The sequence below is a fragment of the Hyla sarda genome, chromosome 4, assembly GCF_029499605.1.
Source record: "Hyla sarda isolate aHylSar1 chromosome 4, aHylSar1.hap1, whole genome shotgun sequence".
NCBI lineage: Eukaryota > Metazoa > Chordata > Amphibia > Anura > Hylidae > Hyla > Hyla sarda.
In genome coordinates this window covers 196,761,131-196,785,431 of record NC_079192.1, presented here as the reverse complement: position 1 = coordinate 196,785,431, position 24,301 = coordinate 196,761,131, and the positions used below count along the sequence as shown (strand labels likewise).

Here is a 24,301-nt window from a genome sequence, read left to right as displayed (position 1 = left end):
GAGTAGAGGCTTCTTTCTGGTCACTCTGCTATAATGCCCAGATGGTGGAGTGCTGCAGTGATGGTTGACCTTCTGGAGGTTTTTCCCATTTGGAGCTCAGCCAGAGTGACCATTTGGTTCTTGGTCATCTAACTTACCAAGATTCTTCTCCCCAAATTGCTTAGTTTTGTGGGACAACTAGCTCTAGAAAGAGTCCAAGTTGTTCCAAACATCTTCCATTTAAAAATTAGGGAGGCCACTCTCCAGATTTGTGGCTCCACACAATCCAAACTTAGTTTGTTGTTCTAACATGCAACATTAGCCCTTATATAGACAAGGGTATGTCTGTCATGTCCAGTTAACTGAATGTACGACATGTACGACTGAATGTACGACCCTGATCAATGTGTGGAAACATTTTAAAGAGGCACTGTCATTGTTAAAAACTTTTCATATATTGCAGGACTCGTTATAATATGACATTTCACAATATACACCTGTTAAAAAAAATTAAATTTTCACCTGAAATTCAAGCTCAAAATAGCCACCACTAGGGGACGCCTGTCTTTTAGCCAGACAGACTAGTCTAGATTTTACAGCATACTGGATACCGGCCATAAAGCATACCGGTATCCAGTATAGGAGATTTCTATTGTGTATGCAAAACTACAGATAAAGGATGTATGGACATGCTGGGAGCTGTAGTTTTAAAACAGCTGGAGGCAACACTGCTCTAACACAGTTATTTACAAACACTGCAGCTTCAGTTGTTACTAAACTACAACTCCCAGCATGCTGAAATAGTCAAAGCTTTCTCGGACTCCTGAATGACAAAGAAGTCGATCAGACATTCAGGAGTCTGTGAAAGATGAATGACACACATAGTGACAGCTATGCTGATTAGCATCTAGCTTTACTAGGAGAAGATAAAACAGATAGAACATGTATTCATAAAAATGCTGTACTTTTATCTAAAAAATCCTTGCACTAATTTTAAAAGATCTATTCTTATATTTATACATTTTATCCTGTTATGAATTCACCATAATGTCTTCTGATTACTGCAGGCAAGCTCCAAGTATCTTCCTCTGACACATGACACAGCATAAAACCAGAGAGGAAAGGGTTACAGAGTAGAGAGTACTGATTGGCTGACTGCCCAGGCTTGCTCCTGTGAGGGAGACAGACTGACACGCCCCCTCCAGCCTGCACAATGAAAAAGTAACTCACCAGCAGATAAATGCTTATATCTCTGGATATATGGGTCCGAGACACATAAAAATTAAATGCACATGATCAGGATTGGGTCCTGAGTAACATAGCACTTTTTTTTCTTTTTTTTGCACTATGACAGGTACGCTTTAAAGATGATCAAGAGCAATGGATGGCCACCAGAGCTAAATTTCAAATATCATAGCAAAAGGTCTGAATAATTATGTTCATGTGAAATTTTAGTTTTTCATTTTTAATACATTTGTAAAAATGTTGAAATCTTTTTTTTTATAGCACAAGGCTGTAACATAACAACATTTGAAAACTTTACAAATGCATTGTACATACTACTGAACCACTGCAAACTTTCTGCTTTATTTAAATTTTATGAAAACAATCATAAATAGTATAACGGAAGACTTATGCCACACACTGGCCATACCCTGTATTGCAACTGTACTTTTTAAGATCTAGACTGCTGCATCCTGTGCCATTATACTCCTTTCTATAAAACCGTACCTATGTAACTTATCCTAACAGGTGGGATGCTTGTTTTGTACATCAGTACTGTCAGAACTATAGAAATATTTTAAGTAATAATGGTCCTGAAGACAAAGGAAATCCTGTACTTAAGAACATGTGCAAAACAAAAAATATGCAGCCATTTATTTTTAGCTGCAAAGTTACTTTGATATTTTATTTTAAAAAAAAAGTACTTTACCATCAACTACCCCCTTTTTATAGCAAACACAAATACATGTGTAAATATACACACACTTTCCAAAACCCATGCTCGGTGTCCTTCAGTAACATTCCTTATCAGTACATTTGTTACATAACTGTTATGAAACACTCTTCTGGAACATAGTTAATGTACTTTCCAAAAGTAAACAGAAGTTATTAAAGATCAGTCTTAAGATGTTTACAACTGGCTCTGCAAGACTGATTTTCCACATGTTGGAAAAACTTGCCTAATATTTTGGTAAACTGAAATCTGCCTAACATAGTAATAATAATAAGAATCATAATAATACAGAATTACAAGACTTCTACTGCTTCACTTGTTTCTACAGCACAAGCAATATAATAATAAAAGGTTCTAAAATTATAGCAATGGCCAATGGCCACAATAGAAGATGACATTGTACTTACATTTTAAAGTGAAACTGACAGGCGATTCACCTGCACTAAACTCAATACACAGGGTTATAGTGCACGTGAACAGGATTAAAATACTCTATAACTTACTCCGATCCGCACAGCCGTTCCGGAGATCCCGCCATTGTTAATATGTATATGTCATCCTTTTCACAATGGAGGCGGGACCCCGTTTACTAAGCATCCCTGCCTCCGTCCCCTCTATTCCTATATCCTTGACTACCTCGGGCTCACATGGGGGAAGGGGTATGTGAATATTCATGAGGTGGGCAGGCATATAGGAGTAGAGGGGACAAAGACAGGGATGCAGGGTATGTCCGGTCCCGCCTCTATTGCGCAAAGGACGACATTTACATATTAGCAGTGGAAGCTAATACACCCTGTATTTTTAAAACAGCAGCGTAGTTCAAGGTAAGTGATATACCATTTTTATCTTGTTTACCTGCACTATAAGCCTGTGTTTTGGTTTTAGTGCAGGTGAACCATCTGCTGTAAATACAGTACATCATGTAACCTTAGAGCTCGTATACAATAACCCTGTACAGAAGTGCACTGTCCATATGGGTCCATAGTCTAGAGTCCAATTGAAATAAATATATTAGGGCTCAGGGTTTAGGACAAATGGACAGATAGTAATTAAATATATTTATTAATATATAGTATGTGTTACGCCTAGCGCTCCGGGTCCCCGCTCCTCCCCGGAGCGCTCACGGCGTCTTTCTCCCTGCAGCTCCCCGGTCAGTCCCGCTGACCGGGAGCGCTGCTCTGTCATGGCCGTTGGGGATGCGATTCGCACAGCGGGACGCGCCCGCTCGCGAATCGCATCCCAGGTCACTTACCCGTTCCCGTCCCCTGCTGTCATGTGCTGGCGCGCGCGGCTCCGCTCTCTAGGGCGCGCGCGCGCCAGCTCCCTGAGACTTAAAGGGCCAGTGCACCAATGATTGGTGCCTGGCCCAATTAGCTTAATTGGCTCCCACCTGGTCCCTGACTATATCTAACCTCCTCCCATGCACTTCCTTGCCGGATCTTGTTGCCCTTGTGCCTAGTGAAAGCGTTTTGTGTGTTTAAACCCTGTGTACCAGAACTTCTGCTATCTCCCCTGACTACGAACCTTGCCGCCTGCCCCCGACCTTCTGCTACGTCCGACTTTGCTTCTGCCTACTCCCTTGTACCTCGCCTATCTTCAGCAGCCAGAGAGGTGAGCCGTTGCTAGTGGATACGACCTGGTCACTACCGCCGCAGCAAGACCATCCCGCTTTGCGGCGGGCTCTGGTGAAAACCAGTAGTGTCTTAGAACCGGTCCACTAGCACGGTCCTCGCTATCCCTCTCTGGCACAGAGGATCCACCTCCTGCCAGCCGGCATCGTGACAGTAGATCCGGCCATGGATCCCGCTGAAGTTCCTCTGCCAGTTGTCGCTGACCTCCCTACGCTGGTCGCCCAGCAAGCTCGTCAGATCGCCCAGCAGTCGCAACAGATAGCGCAACAAGATCACCAGCTGTCGTACTTGACCACCATGACACAGCAACTCCAGTCACAACTACAGCAAGTACAGTCGCAGCTACAGCAGCAACAACCATCTCCTCCGCCAGCTCCAGCACCCCTTCCGCAGCGAGTGGCCGCTCCTAGCCTCCGCCTGTCCTTGCCGGACAAATTTAATGGGGACTCTAAGTTTTGCCGTGGCTTTCTTTCGCAATGTTCCTTGCACTTGGAGATGATGTCGGATCAGTTTCCTACTGAAAGGTCTAAGGTGGCTTTCGTAGTCAGCCTTCTGTCTGGAAAGGCCCTGTCATGGGCCACACCGCTCTGGGACCGCGATGACCCCGTCACTGCCTCTGTACACTCCTTCTTCTCGGAAATTCGAAGTGTCTTTGAGGAACCTGCCCGAGCCTCTTCTGCTGAGACTGCCCTGCTGAACCTGGTCCAGGGTAATTCCTCCGTTGGCGAGTACGCCATACAATTCCGTACTCTTGCTTCTGAACTATCCTGGAATAATGAGGCTCTCTGCGCGACCTTTAAAAAAGGCCTATCCAGCAACATTAAAGATGTTCTGGCCGCACGAGAGACTCCTGCTAACCTGCATGAACTCATTCATCTAGCCACTCGCATTGACATGCGTTTTTCTGAGAGGCATCAAGAGCTCCGCCAGGAAAAAGACTTAGATCTCTGGACACCTCTCCCACAGTCTCCACTGCAATCTGCGCCTAGGCCTCCCGCCGAGGAGGCCATGCAAGTGGATCGGTCTCGCCTGACCCTGGAAGAGAGGAATCGCCGTAAGGAAGAGAATCTTTGTCTGTACTGTGCCAGTACTGAACATTTTTTGGTGGATTGCCCAATCCGTCCTCCACGTCTGGGAAACGCACGCTCGCACCCAGCTCTCGTGGGTGTGGCGTCTCTTGATGCCAAGTCGGCTTCTCCACGTCTCACGGTACCTGTTCGGATTTCCACTTCAGCCAGCTCTCCCCTCTCAGCCGTGGCCTGCCTGGACTCTGGAGCTTCTGGGAATTTTATTCGGGAGTCCTTTGTGAATAAATTCCGCATTCCGGTGACCCGTCTTGTCAAGCCACTCCACATTTCCGCGGTCAACGGAGCCAGGTTGGATTGCACCGTGCGTTACCGCACGGAGCCCCTCCTAATGTGCATCGGACATCATCACGAGGAGATTGTATTTTTTGTCCTTCCTAATTGCACTTCTGAAGTTCTCCTTGGACTACCCTGGCTTCAACACCATTCCCCAACCCTGGATTGGTCCACTGGGGAGATCAAGAGTTGGGGCCCCTCTTGTTCCAAGGACTGCCTTCAACCGGTTCCCAGTACTCCCTGCCGTGACCCTGTGGTTCCTCCTGTATCCGGTCCCCCTAAGGTCATTAAGGACTCTGCCTGCCACAGGAAATGCCCCTCCCCCCCTCCCAGTTCCATCAGGCAAGCTTCTGTGTCCCCTCATGGCCCTCGTCCTGGTGTCACACTGCCCCGTGCCAGGTCTCGCCCTCTGCCCTCTCTCCCCATTCCTACTCCTGCGGTTCTGCCTGCCGTTGAGGAATCCCTCCATCCTTTCCCGGTGTCCTCATCCCAGGGGAGGCAGTTACCCGATAAAGAGAAGGGGAGACCTAAGGGGGGGGTACTGTTACGCCTAGCGCTCCGGGTCCCCGCTCCTCCCCGGAGCGCTCACGGCGTCTTTCTCCCTGCAGCTCCCCGGTCAGTCCCGCTGACCGGGAGCGCTGCTCTGTCATGGCCGTTGGGGATGCGATTCGCACAGCGGGACGCGCCCGCTCGCGAATCGCATCCCAGGTCACTTACCCGTTCCCGTCCCCTGCTGTCATGTGCTGGCGCGCGCGGCTCCGCTCTCTAGGGCGCGCGCGCGCCAGCTCCCTGAGACTTAAAGGGCCAGTGCACCAATGATTGGTGCCTGGCCCAATTAGCTTAATTGGCTCCCACCTGGTCCCTGACTATATCTAACCTCCTCCCATGCACTTCCTTGCCGGATCTTGTTGCCCTTGTGCCTAGTGAAAGCGTTTTGTGTGTTTAAACCCTGTGTACCAGAACTTCTGCTATCTCCCCTGACTACGAACCTTGCCGCCTGCCCCCGACCTTCTGCTACGTCCGACTTTGCTTCTGCCTACTCCCTTGTACCTCGCCTATCTTCAGCAGCCAGAGAGGTGAGCCGTTGCTAGTGGATACGACCTGGTCACTACCGCCGCAGCAAGACCATCCCGCTTTGCGGCGGGCTCTGGTGAAAACCAGTAGTGTCTTAGAACCGGTCCACTAGCACGGTCCTCGCTATCCCTCTCTGGCACAGAGGATCCACCTCCTGCCAGCCGGCATCGTGACAGTATGGCAATATAATAAAATATAGGAAAATAAAATAGTGGCGTCTGCGTCTCACAGGGCCCTTGTGAAGGCGCAGCACCAGCTAATATTACCTAAAATATAAGTATGGATAAATATATTAAATAATATTATTGAGACCACCATATAAAAGTTCATATAAAACCTCTAATAGGAATACACTGTACAGGGAGAGAAATCTGGGTAGGAGAGTCCTAGTTCATCCACAATAATCAATTCTCTCCTCTCTCCAAAAGTTCTGCAAATTGTAACAGATTCCAGTATAGTTGTAACCAATAGCAACCATATAAGTTTTTGTTAGTAACCCATAGCAACCATTTGTATATGTCCGGCTGCAGCAGTAGATCGCAATTGAACACCTTTGCAGAAAATGTTCATGCACTTGCTATTAGCAGATATTTGGCAATATATACGCTTGTGTGCAGTAACTGTTAATATGCATTCATATCTTTGTATCTCACCACTCCCGGGCACTGGTGCGCTGGACTTCAGGGGGATGCTGCGATCTCCTCCAGTTGCGCTGTGAAATCCCGCAGTGTGTTATCACTGGGTGGCTCTCGTGGCGTGATACAGCATCACCGGAGACTCGGCTGTCTCCTACGGTGGTAATGCTGGATGACAGTGGGTCCCGGGTGGTGGTACTGCAGCGGTTCTGCAGGTAAATATGTAGTTAAGCCGGTGGCGTCCTCGTGGCAATGAGGCGCGTATATCTCCTGTACCGGGTGCCGGGTGATTGACAGTTATGTTTCCCGGTATCGGACTGCTGGTTGCTGAGCTGGGCAGATTCACTGGTGGTCTCAATAGTTATTAGGGGGACGCTGGACGCTTTTCAGGACTGTCTCAGTCCTTTCTTCAGCAGCTATGAATACTGCCAAATGCCTTTGTTTACAGGCGTACATGCCCCATTCAATAAGTGTCTGAGCGAGGGGGTCCGAATGCTGGGCCCCCCGTGATCTCCTGCACCGGGCTCTGGCATTTCTGCGGCTCTCCCGTGCGGGAGGCGTGTTGGCCGCAGCATGACGTTATGTCCGACACGCCCCCTCCATGTATCTCTATGGGAGAGGCGGGGATACAGTGTTCATGCCTCCTCGCCTCTCCCATAGAGCTGTATGGAGGGGGGCGTGTCCGTTGAGCTCAGTGAGCATGACACTACACGCATTAGCCGACACACAGCGTGGCAATGCCGGGGCCCCATTCGGGAGATCACGGGGGGCCCCAGCGGTCAGACCCACTGTGATCATGTCCTCTAAGGTTTTAATCACACCCCCTTAGGCTAGCATTCACACCCTATTTTGCAATAAAGTTCCCACCCATTTGACTTTTCAATGAAAAGTGCACATAGTCAACCAAATAGAAAAATCATTATATCTTGGGAATGAGGGAGCGTAAAAAAAATAAATAAAAAAAACAGGTAAAAGCATACATTAAGCATACTGCAAATATATTATACAGCATATGTACCCATTCCTATGCACATGCAGTCATGAATTGTTGGTGCAGCTAATTCACTGCATGTGTACTGAAGTAATAAATTGGTGTAACACACATGGAAAAAAATGTAAACATGAATGACCGAAAACCCTTCACTGGTGGAGTAATTATACTTCTGGTCATTGTTGCAACATTTTTTTCTAAGACTATAACAGGATAAAGAGCAGAAAAATCTATGTAAGCAATTTAAGATCGTGCTGAAAAACTCGGCTTATACTCGAGTGTATACGGTATTATGACCTACTGTATGTCTGCATGTAACACTGGCTATCCCATTGATATCTGCCTTCGTGGATTCAGAGTGGGTATGGTAAACATTGTCAGAATTTTGTACAAGAATTTTTTTTTCATTGAAACTCACCAATTTTTGAATTTTTTTTTCAGTTTTTTTTGCAGGAAAATTCTTATAGCATTATTTTACCATAAAATTTACTGTAAAATAGAATCAATAGATATTTGTTAGTTGTTACACCTTGTTATCTGTATCCCTCAGGTTGGTATGATTACAATGATACCCAATCTGTATAGTTTTAGTCATGTTTTACTAAAAAACTTAACCTCTTAAGGACCCAGGGCGTATGGATACGCCCTCACACCCTGGGCCTTAAGGACCCAGGGCGTATCCATACGCCCTGGCGTTTTCCGGTCTCTGCCGCGCGCCGGGCAGAGATCGGAACTGGATGCCTGCTGAAATCCTTCAGCAGGCATCCAGGGCAAATGCCGAGGGGGGCCATGTAGGCCCCCCATGTCGGCGATCGCCGCAAATCGCAAGGGAAATCGCCCTTGCGATCTGCGGCGATACCGGGCTGATCGGGTCTCTGGGACCCGACCGCCCGGTAATTTTGCATGATCCCGGCTGTCACAGACAGCCAGGACCATGCTGGAGGCTAGGAGCGAGGTAGCAAACCTGCCACCTCCTCCTATTCCCTGCGATCTGTCGGTTAACTAACCGACCAATCGCAGGAGGGGGGGCGGTTACTTCCTCCCGTCCTGCCCGGCCCCTGAAAGTCCGGAGAGGACGGGAGGAAGACCGGAGGACGCGGCGGGGGACGGGGGAGTGCTGGGGCCCAGCCCCGGTACTTACCTCGTCCCTGAAGACCCGGATCCCGGCGATGAAGATGGCGGCGGCGGCGGCGACAGGTGAGTAGATCTTCAGCCGCGGCCGGGCCCTTTACAGCAATGCACGTTGCCGTAAAGCAACATGCATTGCTGTAATGGGACCCTGTATACTACAACTCCTAGCATGCCCAGACAGCCCTTGGCGTCTGGGCATGCTGGGAGTTGCAGTTTTGCAACATCTGGAGGTCCACAGTTTGGAGACCACTGTGCCCTTCCAGATGTTGCAAAACTACACATCCTCAGCATGCCCTTACTGTCCAGGCATGCTGGGAGTTGTAGTTCTGTAACATCTGGCCCTTCAGATGTTGCAGAACTACAACTCCCAGCATGCCTGGACAGTTTTGGCATACTGGGAGTTGTAGTTTTGCAACATCTGGAAGGGCACAGATTGAGAACCACTGTATTAGTGGTCTGCAAACTGTAGTCCTCCAGATGTTGCAAAACTACAACTCCCAGCATGCTGGGAGTTGTAGTTCGGCAACATCTGGCTCTAAAGATGTTGCCAACTACTACTCCCAGCATGCTTGAGAATGCTGAGAGTTGTGGTTTTGCAACAACTGGTGGCACACTGGTTGGGAAACATTGTCTGTTTCTTAACTCAGTGTTTCCCAACCCGTGTGCCTCCAGCTGTTGCAAAACTATAACTACCAGCATGCACTGATAGACTGTGCATTCTGGGAGTTGTAGTTTTGCAACAGCTGGAGGTCCCCCCCCTGTGAATGTACAGGGTACATTCACATGGGCAGGGGCTTACAGTGAGTATCAGGCTGCAAGTTTGCGATGCAGCAAATTTTGCGCGGCAGCTCAAACTCGCTGTAACCCCCCCGCCCATGTGACTGTACCCTAAAAACACTACACTACACTAACACAAAATAAAAAGTAAAAAACACTACATATACATATACCCCTACACAGCCCCCCTCCCCTCCCCAATAAAAATGAAAAACGTCTGGTACGCCACTGTTTCCAAAATGGAGCCTCCAGCTGTTGCAAAACAACAGCTCCCAGTATTGCTGGACAGCCGTTGACTGTCCAAGCATGCTGGGAGTTTTGCAACAGCTGGAGGCACCCTGTTTGGGATTCACTGGCGTAGAATACCCCTATGTCCACCCCTATGCAAATCCCTAATTCTGGCCTCAAATGCACATGGCGCTCTCTCACTTTGGAGCCCTGTCGTATTTCAAGGCAACAGTTTAGGGTCACATATGGGGTATCGCCGTACTCGGGAGAAATTGCCTAACAAATTTTGGGGGGCTTTTTCTTCTTTCACCCCTTATGAAAATGTGAAGTTGGGATCTACACCAGCATGTTAGTGTAAAAAAATAAATTTTTTACACTAACATGCTGGTGTTGCCCTATACTTTTCATTTTGACAAGAGGTAAAAGGGAAAAAAAGCCCCCAAAATTTGTAATGCAATTTCTCCCGACTACGGAGATACCCCATATGTGGGCGCAAAGTGCTCTGGGGGCACACAACAAGGCCCAGAAGGGAGAGTGCGCCATGTACATTTGAGGTGATTTGCACAGGGGTGGCTGATTGTTACAGCGGTTTTGACAAACGCAAAAAAAACTAAACCCCACATGTGACCCCATTTCGGAAACTACACCCCTCATGGAATGTAATGAGGGGTGCAGTGAGAATTTACCCCCCCACTGGTGTCTGACGGATCTTTGGAACAGTGGGCTGTGCAAATTAAAAATGTTGTACAGCCCACTGTTCCAAAGATCTGACAAACACCAGTGGGGGTAAATGCTCACTGTACCCCTTGTTACGTTCCTCAAGGGGTCTAGTTTCCAAAATGGTATGCCATGTGGGGGTTATTTTGCTGTCCTGGCACCATAGGGGCTTCCTAAATGCGACATGCCCCCCGAGCAAAATTTACTCTCAAAAAGCCAAATATGACTCCTTCTCTTCTGAGCATTGTAGTTCGCTCGTAGTGCACTTCAGGTCAACTTATGGGGTACCTCCATACTCAGAAGAGATGGGGTTTCAAATTTTGGGGGGTATTTTTTGCTATTAACCCTTGCAAAAATGTGAAATTTGGGGGGAAACACCCATTTTAATGAAATTTTTTATTTTTTTTGTTACGTATGCAAAAGTCGTGAAACCCGTGTGGGGTATTAAGGCTCACTTTATTCCTTGTTACGTTCCTCAAGGGGTCTAGTTTCCAAAATGGTATGCCATGTGGGTATTTTTTGCTGTCCTAGCACTATAGGGGCTTCCTATATGGGACATGCCCCCGAGCAAAATTTGCTCTCAAAAAGCCAAATATGACTCCTTCTCTTCTGAGCATTGTAGTTCGCTCGTAGTGCACTTCAGGTCAACTTATGGGGTACCTCCATACTCAGAAGAGATGGGGTTACAAATTTTGGGGGGTATTTTCTGCTATTAACCCTTGCAAAAATTTGAAATTTGGGGGGAATCACACATTTTAGTGAAATTTTATTTTATTTTTTTACATATGCAAAAGTCGTGAAACACATGTGGGGTATTAAGGCTCACTTTATTCCTTGTTACGTTCCTCAAGGGGTCTTGTTTCCAAAATGGTATGGCATGTGGGTATTTTTTGCTGTCCTGGCACCATAGGGGCATCCTAAATGCAACATGCCCCCCAAAAACCATTTCAGAAAAACGTACTCTCCAAAATCCCCTTGTCACTCCTTCGCTTCTGAGCCTTCTACTGCGCCCGCCGAACACTTTACATAGACATATGAGGTATGTGCTTACTCGAGAGAAATTGGGCTACATATATAAGTATACATTTTCTCCTTTTACCCCTCGTAAAAATTCAAAAATTGGGTCTACAAGAACATGCGAGTGTAAAAAATGAAGATTGTGAATTTTCTCCTTCACTTCCCTGCTATTCCTGTGAAACACCTAAAGGGTTAAAAGGCTGACCGAATATCATTTTGTATACTTTGGGGGGTGCAGTTTTTATAATGGGGTCATTTGTGGGGTATTTCTAAAATGAAGACCCTTCAAATCCACTTCAAACCTGAACTGGTTCCTGAAAAATAGTGAGTTTGGAAATTTTGTGAAAAATTGGAAAATTGCTGCTGAACTTTGAAGCCCTCTGGTGTCTTCCAAAAGTAAAAACTTGTCAATTTTATGATGCAAACATAAAGTAGACATATTGCATATGTGAAAATTTTTTTTAAATATTTTGAATATCCATTTTCCTTACAAACAGAGAGCTTCAAAGTTAGAAAAATGCTAAATTTTCAAATTTTTCATAAAATTTTCAAATTTTTCACCAAGAAAGGATGCAAGTTACAAATTTTTTTTACCACTATGTTAAAGTAGAATATGTCACGAAAAAACAATCTCAGGATCAGATTGATAACTAAAAGCATTCCAGCGTTATTAATGTTTAAAGTGACAGTGGTCAGATGTTCAAAAAATGGCCGGGTCCTAAGGTGTAAAATGGCTGGGTCCTTAAGAGGTTAAAGGTATTCCAGGGAAAAACTTTTTTTTTTTTTTTTTTTTTTTTTTATCAACTGGCTCCAGAAAGTTAAACAGATTTGTAAATTACTTCTATAGAAAAATCATAATCCTTCCAATAATTATCAGCTGCTGAAGTTGAGTTGTTCTTTTCTGTCTGGCAACAGTGCTCTCTGCTGACATCTCTGCACAGAGTAGAAGAGGTTTGCTTTGGGATTTTGTTTCTACTCTGGACAGTTCCCGAGAAAGGTGTCATCAGAGAGCACTTAGACAGAAAAGAACAATTCAACTTCAGCAGCTCATAAGTACTGGAAGGATTAAGATTTTTTAATAGAAGTAATTTACAAATCGGTTTAACTTTCTGGAGCCATTTGATATATAATAAAAAGTTTTTCCCTGGATATCCTTTAAGGATATTTTAATTTTGACTTTTTTTTATTTGTGCAAAGCTGCATAGATGCATTTCTTTTGCACAGTAATCTGTAGTAGACTGTGTGCTGAATAGACTTTTTGATCACTTTTTTCCCATATTCTGTGGGATGTGATGTGGCAGGGAAAAATACTATTCTGGCATTTTTTTATTTTTTTGTTTATTTATTTTATTTTTTTAATTATGCCATTTGTCATACAGTTTCATTTACATTATATTGTAATAGTTTTTGTCATCTATGTACAAGATGATATCAATATGTTTATTTTTTTTATTTTGTTTACACTTCTTTATTTGAAAAATGGGACTAAATTTTTGTTATATTTTTAAAAAAAACAAAAACAAAACTTTTTAACCCTTTTCTGTCCCATGATGTAAATTTACATCATGGGTTAGGTAAGGAAGTATGCCGTGCACTCAAGAGTCGGGCCCGCGCCATACCAAGAGGGTGAAAGCTGCTAACTCTGATATGATCGATATCAGAGATCACTCAGATGCCAGTCATTTAACTGTTTAAATGCTGCAACCAATAGCTATTGTGGCATTTAAATAGTTTTTGCCACACATTCCTGGTTTTGTGTGGCCAGATTGGCACTCTGCAATGTAAAATTAGATGCCAGCATGTGCAACTGCAACTACCTTATAGTTGGATTTTGTCTTGCATAATATCACATTACTCATATATATACTCATATATACAAAAAAAAATTTCCACCTACAAACTACAATACTACCCCTCATTACGTCAATACGGCCCCTTATTAATGATAATACGTCTTAATTACTACTAAACACTTTGTATTGTTACTTAAACAAACTATATATTTAATTATTAGTTTTGATATAAAGAGTGAACTGAATGTGAAACTTTTACTAATATCTTTTACTAATAACCGAGAGCAATGTATCTGTGTTTTAGGTTATGGGAAAGGCTGGCACATTGAAGTGATTGTTAGAAAATCGTTATAAAACTGTTGCTTTGATGGTGAGCCGCTCAAACTAGTTCTACCTAAAACTCCCACTGCTAAACATTTAACAAAAGGACTTCAATAGTTTTCAGTACAACAGGGACAAAGTACACGTTATAAAAAAGAGCGCAGTTCTATTGAGATTTTCCATCGTCCGTATAAATACAACTTTCACCCACTTGCCATTTAAGGGTATGGAACATTTAGGGGAAGAAAACAGAGAGGTGTGGGAATGATGATATGCATCTGCTTTTTGTTCTACTATTGCCACAATAATATCTCTTGTGATAATAAAAGTAAAATAACTTGAGAAGTACTGTGTAAAGTGTTAGAATAGAACAAATCACAAGTATTTCAATGGTTATTGAACATGAAACTTGAATGCATACAAAATACCCATACATATAAAATGTTTTGACATTAATGTAAGAGACATGAATGCCAAATTTAACCAAACAACAATCTAAGTACAAATATCAACATCTAACTGGCACCCAACTGATTAATGATAGCCTATCCTGAGGGTTCATCTCAAAGTCCCTGAAACTCCCTTTAAAATGCTCCTGTCTATAAAACTGAGTAGTGATTTCCTCCTTCATGGTTATCTAAGCCCTCAATAGCATTTTGGGGCCAAAAGTAATGGCACCAATAGTTAGAGAACGAAGAGCCAGCAAAGAAATGGAAATGCCAAAATCTGAGAAGCAATTATGTATGTAATATGTCTTGACATTTGTTGTTGCTAGAATAGACTCAAACTTAATGTCAAACTGAAGTCAAGGCTCATGTGTGTGTTAAAGTCAATGGGAGTAACACAAATTGCATAAAATAGCGCTTCTGCAGTTTTAGGTTCCAAACCATTTTAGGCAGCCACAAGGGGAGCCCTTGTTCCCAGTTAGGAAAACCCCTTCAACAATCTGTGGTATGGAATAGGGATCGACCGATATCGTTTTTTTAGGGCCGATACCGATAATCGGTGGAGGTTAGGGCCGATAGCTGATAACTTATACCGATATTCCGGTATAAGTTATCGGCTATTTATCCCCCCTCGACACCGCTGCAGATCATTGATTTAAAGCGGGAGCTTTAAATCAATGCACTGCAGTGGCTTTTGCGGTGCCATAGGCCGCCGCCACCACCCGCTTCTCTCCCCCTACCTATCAGGGTGGTCCGGGCCATCCATCCTTCCTTTCTGTAGTGTCCGGCGGCATTCCGGGTGGAGGGTGAACCCGTCCGGGCTGTCCTTCTTCTCCGGGGGTCATCTTCTCCACTCCGGGCAGGCTCCGGCCTAGTAGGGCAGCATAGACGCCGCTGCATAGTGACGCCCGCACGCAGCGACGCACGTGACGTCACAGCGTAGCGGCGTCTATGCAGCGTACTAGGCCGGAGCCTGCCCGGAGTGGAGAAGATGACCCCCGGAGAAGGACAGCCCGGACCGGTTCACCCTCCACCTGGAATGCCCCCGGACACTACAGGAAGGAAGGATGGATGGCCCGGAGCACCCCCATTACGGGTAAGTTTAATTTTTTTTATTGACTCGGAGGGTGGGGGAAGGGCCCGACCGGTATAGCGGTATGGGCAAAAATCCATACCGGTATACCGCCCAGCACTATGGTGGGGGGTGTCACGCGGTGCGGTGGGTCGGAGGGCGGTCGCGGTGCGGCGGGTCGCGGGTGTTCGCGGTGCAGTGGGGACGGTGCGGAGGGCGGGGCATTATCGGCTTATCGGCAAGGTAATTGCCGGTACTGATAATGCCCAAAATCGTGATTATCGGCCGATAATATCGGCCATACCGATAATCGGTCGATCCCTAGTATGGAATACAACAAATACCCTGCTATACTTGAAAAGTAAAAGTATTTCAACATACCTGAAAAAGCTGCTTGCAACGGCTTAGGACTTGCTTTTCCTTTGCTTATAACTGGCATAAAAAGAATACAATCTCTTTGTAGAGAGCCATTCAGTTCAAACTCCAAGAATCACAATGTTATTGTTCTGGGAACTCTTATAAGGTAATTTCCAGCATAATCTATTACATATTTCACACTCTTCTGATTCTTGAAACCAGTATGTTGTATAATGTTAAGTGTGCCAGTAAGCTGCTTAAGTTCTCAATTGCTGCTTGCAGTCCTCCATGTTATCCTTCAGCAGGAACAAAGATCCATTAAAGATGCCAACCCAATGCCTAGAACATATAAAAAAAAATAGTTTAGCTGTAATGTTATGTCTTTTTCTACTTTAATGTAGTTTCCTACCAAGAAAATTACCTAGAAAAATGCCAAAGCGATTTTCCTAACTGGCAAAGTTATAGGGGATCTGATCACAGGGTCTGACTGCTGGGGTACCATGCAATCTTGATAATGGAGACCCGAATCTTCTGTTAGAATGAAGAAGTGGGCCGGGCATGTGCGTGGCTGTTCCATTGCTTTACTCAGCTATCTCTGACAGCTGCCATAGAAAAGGAATGGAGGAGCAGTAGTGCGCCTGTGACCTGCTGCTCCATTCTAATGGAAAACTTGGGTCCCCATTCTCGAAACCCCCTTAGATCTGTATATATAGTCAGGTTAGGCACACAGTCGCGTATTTCACTCCCCAGCTGAGCTGTGGAGCCTGTCTCCGGATCAGCAGATTAGAGGAAGTCTCAGCGCTGAGATCCTGACCGATCTAAACTTTTGACATGTCAATAATGTCAAACAAGTTGTAATTAAGTAACTGTTTTTGGGTTCGGTTTTAACAACACAATGTAGTATGAAAAATGGATTAACTTTGGGCTGGGACCAATAACCCAGAATCGTTGTGGTTTTGTGATGCAATTGTTTTGTGCAGTAGTTTATGGCTGAACAGTTTTCACACATGGAACATGCTAACTGAAATGTCACACATTTATAAATTGTGCAGCCAAAAACCATACAACAAAACTGCAACAGTTCATGGCAAACAGATTAACAGCTATATCAAATTTATATACAGTAAATCACCTCCAGACACCCCCTCTTTGAGAAGACCTACCCCTTATCCTGATCTGATTTGGTGTAATGGATTTTCAGTCTATCATACATCATGCATAGTAGTCATTTTCTTCAGGCAGACCACTCTCCAATGCAATTTATTTTTGTGTTCCCACATTCCAAGACCCATATTTACTTTTCAAATATATAAAAGTTTTGGGAGGTGGATTAGCAAAAACAGCAATTCTGGCATTGTTTTAGGTGTTGGTTACACTGTTCAGCAAGAAACAAAATGTAAGTGAAAAATATTTTATTTAATACAAATATATATATATATATATATATATATATATATATATATATACTAGCTGAGTACCCGGCGTTGCCCGGTTTTTCCTTCCTCATCCTTGTTGGGGAAGAAAATCAACAGAGGAGGAAGCTTTTGACTTCATATCCAATCCCCATATATTCATATCCCAACCCCATATCTAGTCCTCCTACCCCGACCTCCTATCTCAACCTCCTGTCCTGTCCTCCTATCCCGACCTCCTATCCCGTCCGCCTATCTCCACCTCCTATCTCCCCCTCATATCCTGATCTCCTAACTCGACCTCCTATCCCACCCTCCTATCCCAACCTCCTATCCCATCCTCCCATCCCCTCCTCCTATCTCGACCTCCTATCCCGATCTCCTATCCTGACCTCCTATCCCGTCCTCCTATCCCGTCCTCATATCCTGACCTCCTAACTCGACCTCCTATCCCATCCTCCTATCCCCTCCTCCTATCTCGACCTCCTATCCCGACCTCCTATCTCGACCTCCTATCCTGACCTCCTATCTCGACCTCCTATCTCGACCTCCTATCTCGACTCCTCATCCCGACCTCCTAACCCGATCTCCTATCCCGTCCTCCTATCTCGACCTCCTATCCCAACCTCCATTCCCATCCTCCTATCCCATCCTCCTATCTCGACCTCCTCTCCCGACCTCCTATCCCGTCCTCCTATCCCGTCCTCATATCCAGACCTCCCATCCCATTCTCAAATCCCGTCCTCAAATCCTGACCTCCTAACTCGACCTCCTATCCCGACCCATAATATGTGTACCAGGTATTGAAATATCTCCAGCCGTACAGAAGTTATGTGAGAACATACATTTCCCATTGATTTTCATGGGACTTTAAACAAAAACCCAGACACTCACAAATGGGGGTGGTTAAGGGTTAAATTAACTATCCTATATTTTAAGTGGACATATAAGTAACATGTGATCAAGTATTATCGAAATATCTCCAGCTGTTTGGAAGTTATGCAGTTATATTTCCTATAGAGTTGTATGGGACTTTAAACATAAGCCCCGCCCCTGGCAAATGGGGGTGAGTAAGGGTTAAATCACCTATCCTATGTTTGTTGTTGACATATAAGTAACATGTGTGCCAAGTTTCATGTTAATATCTTTAGCCGTTTTGACGTTTTTGTGGAACATACATACATACACACATACAAACACACACACACATTGAGTTATATATATATATATATATATATATATATATATATAGGGCTGGATGGTATGAGCAAATGTGTGTATCACGGTATTTTTGTAACTTTCGGCGGTTCCACGGTATAAAACGGTATTTCCTCCTCATCCTCCCCCCCCCCCCCCAATTAATTATCAGCCCAGTGCTGCCCCCATCCTCGTGCTGTTTGTTGCAGCCGCTGGCGCTGAAACAAGGTAAACAAAATAAACTAACGGCATGTTCTGACGTCGGCCTTACGCTGGGGATGGGAACGTCGGACAGCCGTCAGCCTATCACCGGCCGCAGCGATGTTCCGCCTCGGCCGCTGATAGGCTGAGCCCACTGTCATGCAAGGAGCTCTGGACGGCTTCTTAAATGACAGTGGGCTCAGCCTATCAGCCGCTGAGGCGGAACATCGCTGCGGCCGGTGATAGGCTGACGGCTGTCCGACGTTCCATCCCCTGGGAAGCAGATGAAGCCGGTACCTGACCAATGGGAGGTGAGTAAAAGTTTATTTTGTTTGTTTTTTGCAGCCCGGGCATAGGGATACCGCACAGTATAGAGCCGTGGTCTTCAATCTGCCTACCTCCAGACGTTGCAAAACTACAACTCCCAGCATCCATGCAGAGAGTTGTAGTTTTGCAACATCTGGAGGTCCGCAGGTTGAAGACCACTGGTATAGAGTGTCAGCGCCGGCGGCCTCAACAAACAGGAGGATGGGGATGGGGATAGCGCTAGGCTGATAATTAATTGGGGGGCAGAACAGCGCTCACGGGCAACATATGGGAGCTATAACATTGCAAAAAAAAAAAGGGAAAAAATTGTTAATAAAGATCATTTAACCCCTTCCCTAATATAAGTAAGAATCACCCCACTTTTCCATAAATAAAAACAAAAAACTGTGTAAATAAAAAATAAACATGTGGTATCACCGCATGCGAAAAATGTCCAAATTATAAGAATATATTGCTAAATAAACCGCACGGTCAATGGCGTACGTGCAAAAAAATAACAAAGTCCAAAATAGTGCATTTTTGGTGACTTTTTATATCATGAAAAAAATGAATAAAAAGCGATCAGTCCTATCAATGCAAAAATGGTACCGCTAAAAACTTCAGATCACGGAGCAATAAATGAGCCCTCATACCGGCCCATATGCGGAAAAATAAAAAAGTTATAGGGGTCAGAAGAGGACAATTTTAAACATATAATGATAGGGTATAATTTTAATCATATGGACCAACAGAATAAAGAGAAGGTGTCATTTTTACCAAAAAATGTACTGTGTAGAAACGGAAGCCCCAAAAGTAACAAAATGGTGTTTTTTCTTCAATTTTGTCGCACAATTATTTTCTTTTCCATTTCGCCGTAGATTGTTGGGTAAAATGACTGACGTCATTACAAAGTAGAATTGGTGGTGCAAAAAATAAGCCATCATATGGATTTTTAGGTGCAAAATTTAAAGAATTATGATTTATTTTATTCCTTTAAAAAAAAATTATAACTACATGCACTAAAATTAGTATGTGTAAAATTGTTATTTTCTGACCCCTATAACTTTTTTAGAAGGCGAGGAAGAAAAAACGAAAAAGCAAAAATAAAATTGGCCTGGTCCTTAAAGAAAAACTGTGACCTTGATCACCCACACTAAACTCAGTACTGGGTTATAGTGTGGGTGACCAGGAATCCAAAGAGGGGTCACTTACTCTAATTGGCACTGCGGTTCCCGAAATATTGGCTGTCAAAGTTCCCCTTCTGAATCCAGAGAGTCGTGCGCAAGACACGGGGCTCCGCCGACTGGCTGCCCCTGCTTCTTTCTATTTTCTCAATCAGCCGTCCCCTTAGTTAGCATATTCATATTCTGTCATTCCACGTCCTAGTGGTGAGAGTCGCATGTCACGTGAGCGCTGTGCTGTCCGAGCGCATATGCCGGCAGTTTACATATAGCTCTCATGTCCTGAGCTCTGACTGCTGAAAGCAGTAATGTGAGAGCTGTAGTCATGTGAGAGCTGTAGTCATGTGAGAGCTGTAGGTAAACTGCCTGCGCATGCGCTCTACCGACAGAGCACAGCACTCACGTGACATGCGACTCACATCACTATGACGTAGAGACGCAGAATATAAATATGCTAACTAAAGGGACGCCTAATTGAGAAGACCAAAAGAAACAGGTGCGGCCAGCCGGCGGGGCCCTGCCTCCTGCGCGCGACACCCTGAATTCAGAAGGGGAATTTCGCACGCCAATATTTCGGGAACCACATTTTAGTAAGTGACCCCTCTTTGGATTCCTGGTCACCCACACTATAACCCATTGTATTGGGTTTAGTGTGGGTGATCAAGGTGACAGTTCTCCTTCAAGGTCAAAATGGGCTTGGTCCTTAAGGGGTTAAAATTCTTTATATTAACTTTTATTTTTTTTGCTTCTTTGTTTTTTTTTCTTCCTCCTCCTCTAATAGCCATAATGCTTTCCATTTTCCACAAACAGACCAATTTGAGGGCTTGTTTTTTGTGCCACCAATTGCACTCATTTTACCACAAAATGAACAGCGAAACCAAAAAAAATATTGGTGGGGCAAAATAAAAAAATAAATAAAAAAAACCCTGCCATTTTGCTACTTATTTTTTTTTTCATTGGGGGAGGCGGGGTGTTTCTTCGCATTTCACTTTTATTCACTCTGTCCATGTTTCTCTCTCCTGTCTCTGCTGGTCCCGGGACTGGCGGTGCGAAACGCACCAGCACGCGTGTCCAGGGCGTTGCTAGGGGCAACGCTCCGGCCATGAGTGCTCCCCATCTAGTGTCTGTGGCGGCTCCGGGACTCGCCCGCCTGCTAGTCCCGGGCATCTCCTCACCTCTCGCTGCTCCCGGCTGTTCTTGCTCTGTGCTTCCCCGGAGCGCATCCCCTTCCTTTAGGGCGCGTGCGTGCTGGCGTTGCTAGATTTAAAGGGCCAGTACACCCATAATTGTTGTTTGCTGGGTGGACTCTATATTAGTCCAGGACCTCCCTATTATGGTGCGGGATCTTCGTGCCTTGTGCCTAAGAGAAAGCATCTCATAGTGTGTGCCATATCAGTGTTTCTGACCTCCAGCCTGTGACCTGACCTTGCTCCTTTGCCACCTGCCTCCTGACCTTGTGCCTGTGACCTGACCTTGCTCCTTTGCCGGCTGCCTTCTGACCTTGTGCCTGTGACCCGACTACGCTTCCTTGCCGCCTGCCTTCTGACCTGTGCTTTGTCCTGACTACGCTATACCATCTGTGCCAAGTTACATCTGGGCAACCTGTGTAGACGGATCATGCCAGGGGTACCGACGTGGGTGCCGCCTGCCGCTGCCATTCCATCCCGCTTTGCGGCTCTGTTGAAAACCAGCTGCACATTTTGATTGTTTTCTATTTATTTTTTCTGGTATATAAAGTGACCAAAAATCAGCAATCCTGGACTTTTTTTTTATGTTTACCCAATTTACTGTGCAATGTTACATTTTGTTAGTTTGGACATTTACACACATGGCGATATCCCATATGTTTATGCCTGACAAATTCTCTTACTTGACAAACTTTAAAGGGGAACTCCGGTGGAATTATTTTTTTTTTTAAATCAACTGGTGCAAGAAAGTTAAACAGATTTGTAAATCACTTCTATTTAAAAATCTTAATCTTTCCAGTACTTATCAGCTGCTTTATGCTCCACAGGAAGTTCTTTTATTTTTGAATTTGCTTTCTGTCTGACCACAGTGCTCCCTGCTGACACCTCTGTCCATGTCAGGAACTGTCCAGAGCAGGAGCAAATCCCCATAGCAAACCTCTCCTGCTCTGGACAGTTCCTGACATGGACAGAGGTGTCAGCAGAGAGCACTGTGGTCAGACAGAAAAGAAATTCACAAATGTCTCTGTTTTATACAGCAGCTGATAAATACTGGAAGGATTACATTTTTTTTTTTATAGAAGTCATTTACAAATCTGTTTATATTTCCGGCACCAGTTTGTTTTCTAAAATTAGTTTTCTACTTGTTTCCACCGGAGTTCCCCTTTAAGGTCCTTGTTAGGCTCAGCTGCAATAGCAACCTGTTGATGGGGCCATTCTAGCAGCATTTAAGTTTCTGGGCCTACACTACTTCTGCATCAAACATTTAGGGCGCATGCATACTATGGAATTTCACTCCTCCATTGATCAGGAGAACGAGCTGGAAGTCTGTACTGCTGCACGCACTTCTCCATACTCTGTGTCATGTGATCAAGACACGCTCCATTGTTTACATTTTGAGTGTGTCTCAATCAAGTGACATGGAGCCGGGCGAGAACGTGCCAAGTGTGAACTTCTCTTCGCTTTTTCTCTTAAACAGTAGAGGTCTGAACACTTAAAGGAGTACTCTGGGATGGGAAAATTGCCCGTCATACTGCGGCCGTAAAAAAATAAAGAGGTACATACCTTCCGTCGCTCCCCCGGTGCCTACAGTAACCCGCTCCGGCCTCTGCCGCGATCCTCTTCCTTGTTGCCGGTGGTCGGCGTGTCATACTGCACTCAGCCAGTCACCGGCCACAGCAAGTCCGACTCAGCCAACGATAGGGTGAGCGGCAGTTTGATTTTTACGGCCCCGGCAGCAGGTGTCTGGGCCGAAAACGTCAAACTGCTGCTCAGCCTATCGCCAGCCGAGGTCGGACTTCCCTTCTGTGATTGGCTGAGTGCATGACTCGCCGACCACCGGCAACGGAGAAGATCGCGGTGGAGGCCGAAGCGGGTTACCAGAGGCACCGGAGGAGCGATGGAAGATATGTACCTCTTTTTTCTTTTTACTGCCGGCAGTATGATGGGCAATTTTCCCATCCTGGAGAACGTCAAACTGCCACTCAGCCTATTGCCGGCCGAGGCCGGACTTCGCTGAGGCCAGTGACTGGCTGAGTGCATGACTTGCCGACCACCGGCATCAGAGATGATTACGGCGGAGGCCGGAGCGGGTTACTAGAGGAACTGGGGAAACGACAGAAGATACTGTATGTTTTTTTTTACTGCAGGCAGTATGACGGGCAATTTTCCCATGCTGGAGTACTCCTTTAAAACTTTTGTCGCTAGTACGTGCCAAAAAAGTTGTTCCAAATTACACATAATTTACATTTAATGCAAATCGCTTTGTTTCCTTTGCTTAGTTCTCAAGAGTCACTTAGTGTGAATAAAGTTTTAAAACATATTCTTTTTTTTATTTCAAGCATGCCTACATTTGCAGTCTTATACATCTCTTGTTTTGTTTGGCGGTTGCCAGGTTTGCAATAAAATGTACGTCAGCTACTGACACTCTACTTTCATGTTATTGTGGTAGCCTAGGCGATCATGCAGAGGACTCATATTTCCATAATCCCTGTTTGGTGAAGTGTTTATATACATAATACAGATATAAGGTTTGAACTAGAATCCATATAAAGAATTGTTTACTTGTTAAAATGTAAAAAAAAAAAAAAAAAAAAAAAAATTTTTATTGCATTGTTCCTCAAACAGCTACAACAGCACAGCAACCCACAAATCCAGAAATGCTATCAAAATAAAAGTATTTTAATGAAGTATTTTTTTATTTTTTTTGGATATATTTACGCATTGCAAAATGGGCAGGAAGGGTCATTAATCTAATGGGAATGGGAAATCTGGTTTTGAATAAATAAATATTCTGAAGTGAGCACAAGCTGTACTGAAACTTTGTAATAAATCTTCTTGAGCCACTAAGAGCCTGAGAGCAGATCAGCTACCGACACAGATATGTTTGTTGACATACAGCACATCCAGGATGAGGTATTACTGCAATTACCACAGAAGATATATTACAATGATAGGCACAATGATCTGCACTTCCGAGAGAGGGGAATGATAATACCTCCGCGGCGCTTCACGTCGTACACCATGCCCTATAGAAACAGATCCCAATGGCCTTTGAGTAGATCGGTTGTACATAAAACAAATTTTGAAAAAATTTCATAAAATCTTTTTCTCACATCCATCCTTATGCAAAATTTTTTCTGTGCCTTTCAAATATGTAACATAACATGACAGGTATGCCTTCTCTCACGGTTCTTGTTTGTTTTGGTAATGGAGACTCTTATGCAGACCTAGAGACAGGAACGTCAGATTTTGGGCATTTACAATGAAGGAATCATAGGCATTATGTTCAACCTTAAAGGGGTATTCCGGCGCTTAGACATCTTATCCCCT

General features: G+C 44.7%; 1 protein-coding gene across 3 annotated transcripts in view; it reads right to left on the bottom strand.

Annotated features, from left to right (window-relative positions):
- LOC130368872 (uncharacterized) overlaps positions 1 to 24,301 on the bottom strand; it is a 192,531-nt gene that overhangs the window by 71,856 nt on the left and 96,374 nt on the right. The window contains exons 1-2 of one of the 3 annotated variants that reach the window (XR_008892592.1): positions 19,816 to 20,093; positions 15,512 to 15,826 (exon numbers count right to left, since the gene is read on the bottom strand). The gene's annotated coding sequence lies outside the window, so the exon portion shown is untranslated. Of the gene's footprint in view, positions 1 to 8,009; positions 8,118 to 15,189; positions 15,827 to 19,815; positions 20,094 to 24,301 lie in introns of those variants that run through there. The other 2 variants (XR_008892593.1, XM_056573209.1) reach the window with 2 other exon arrangements.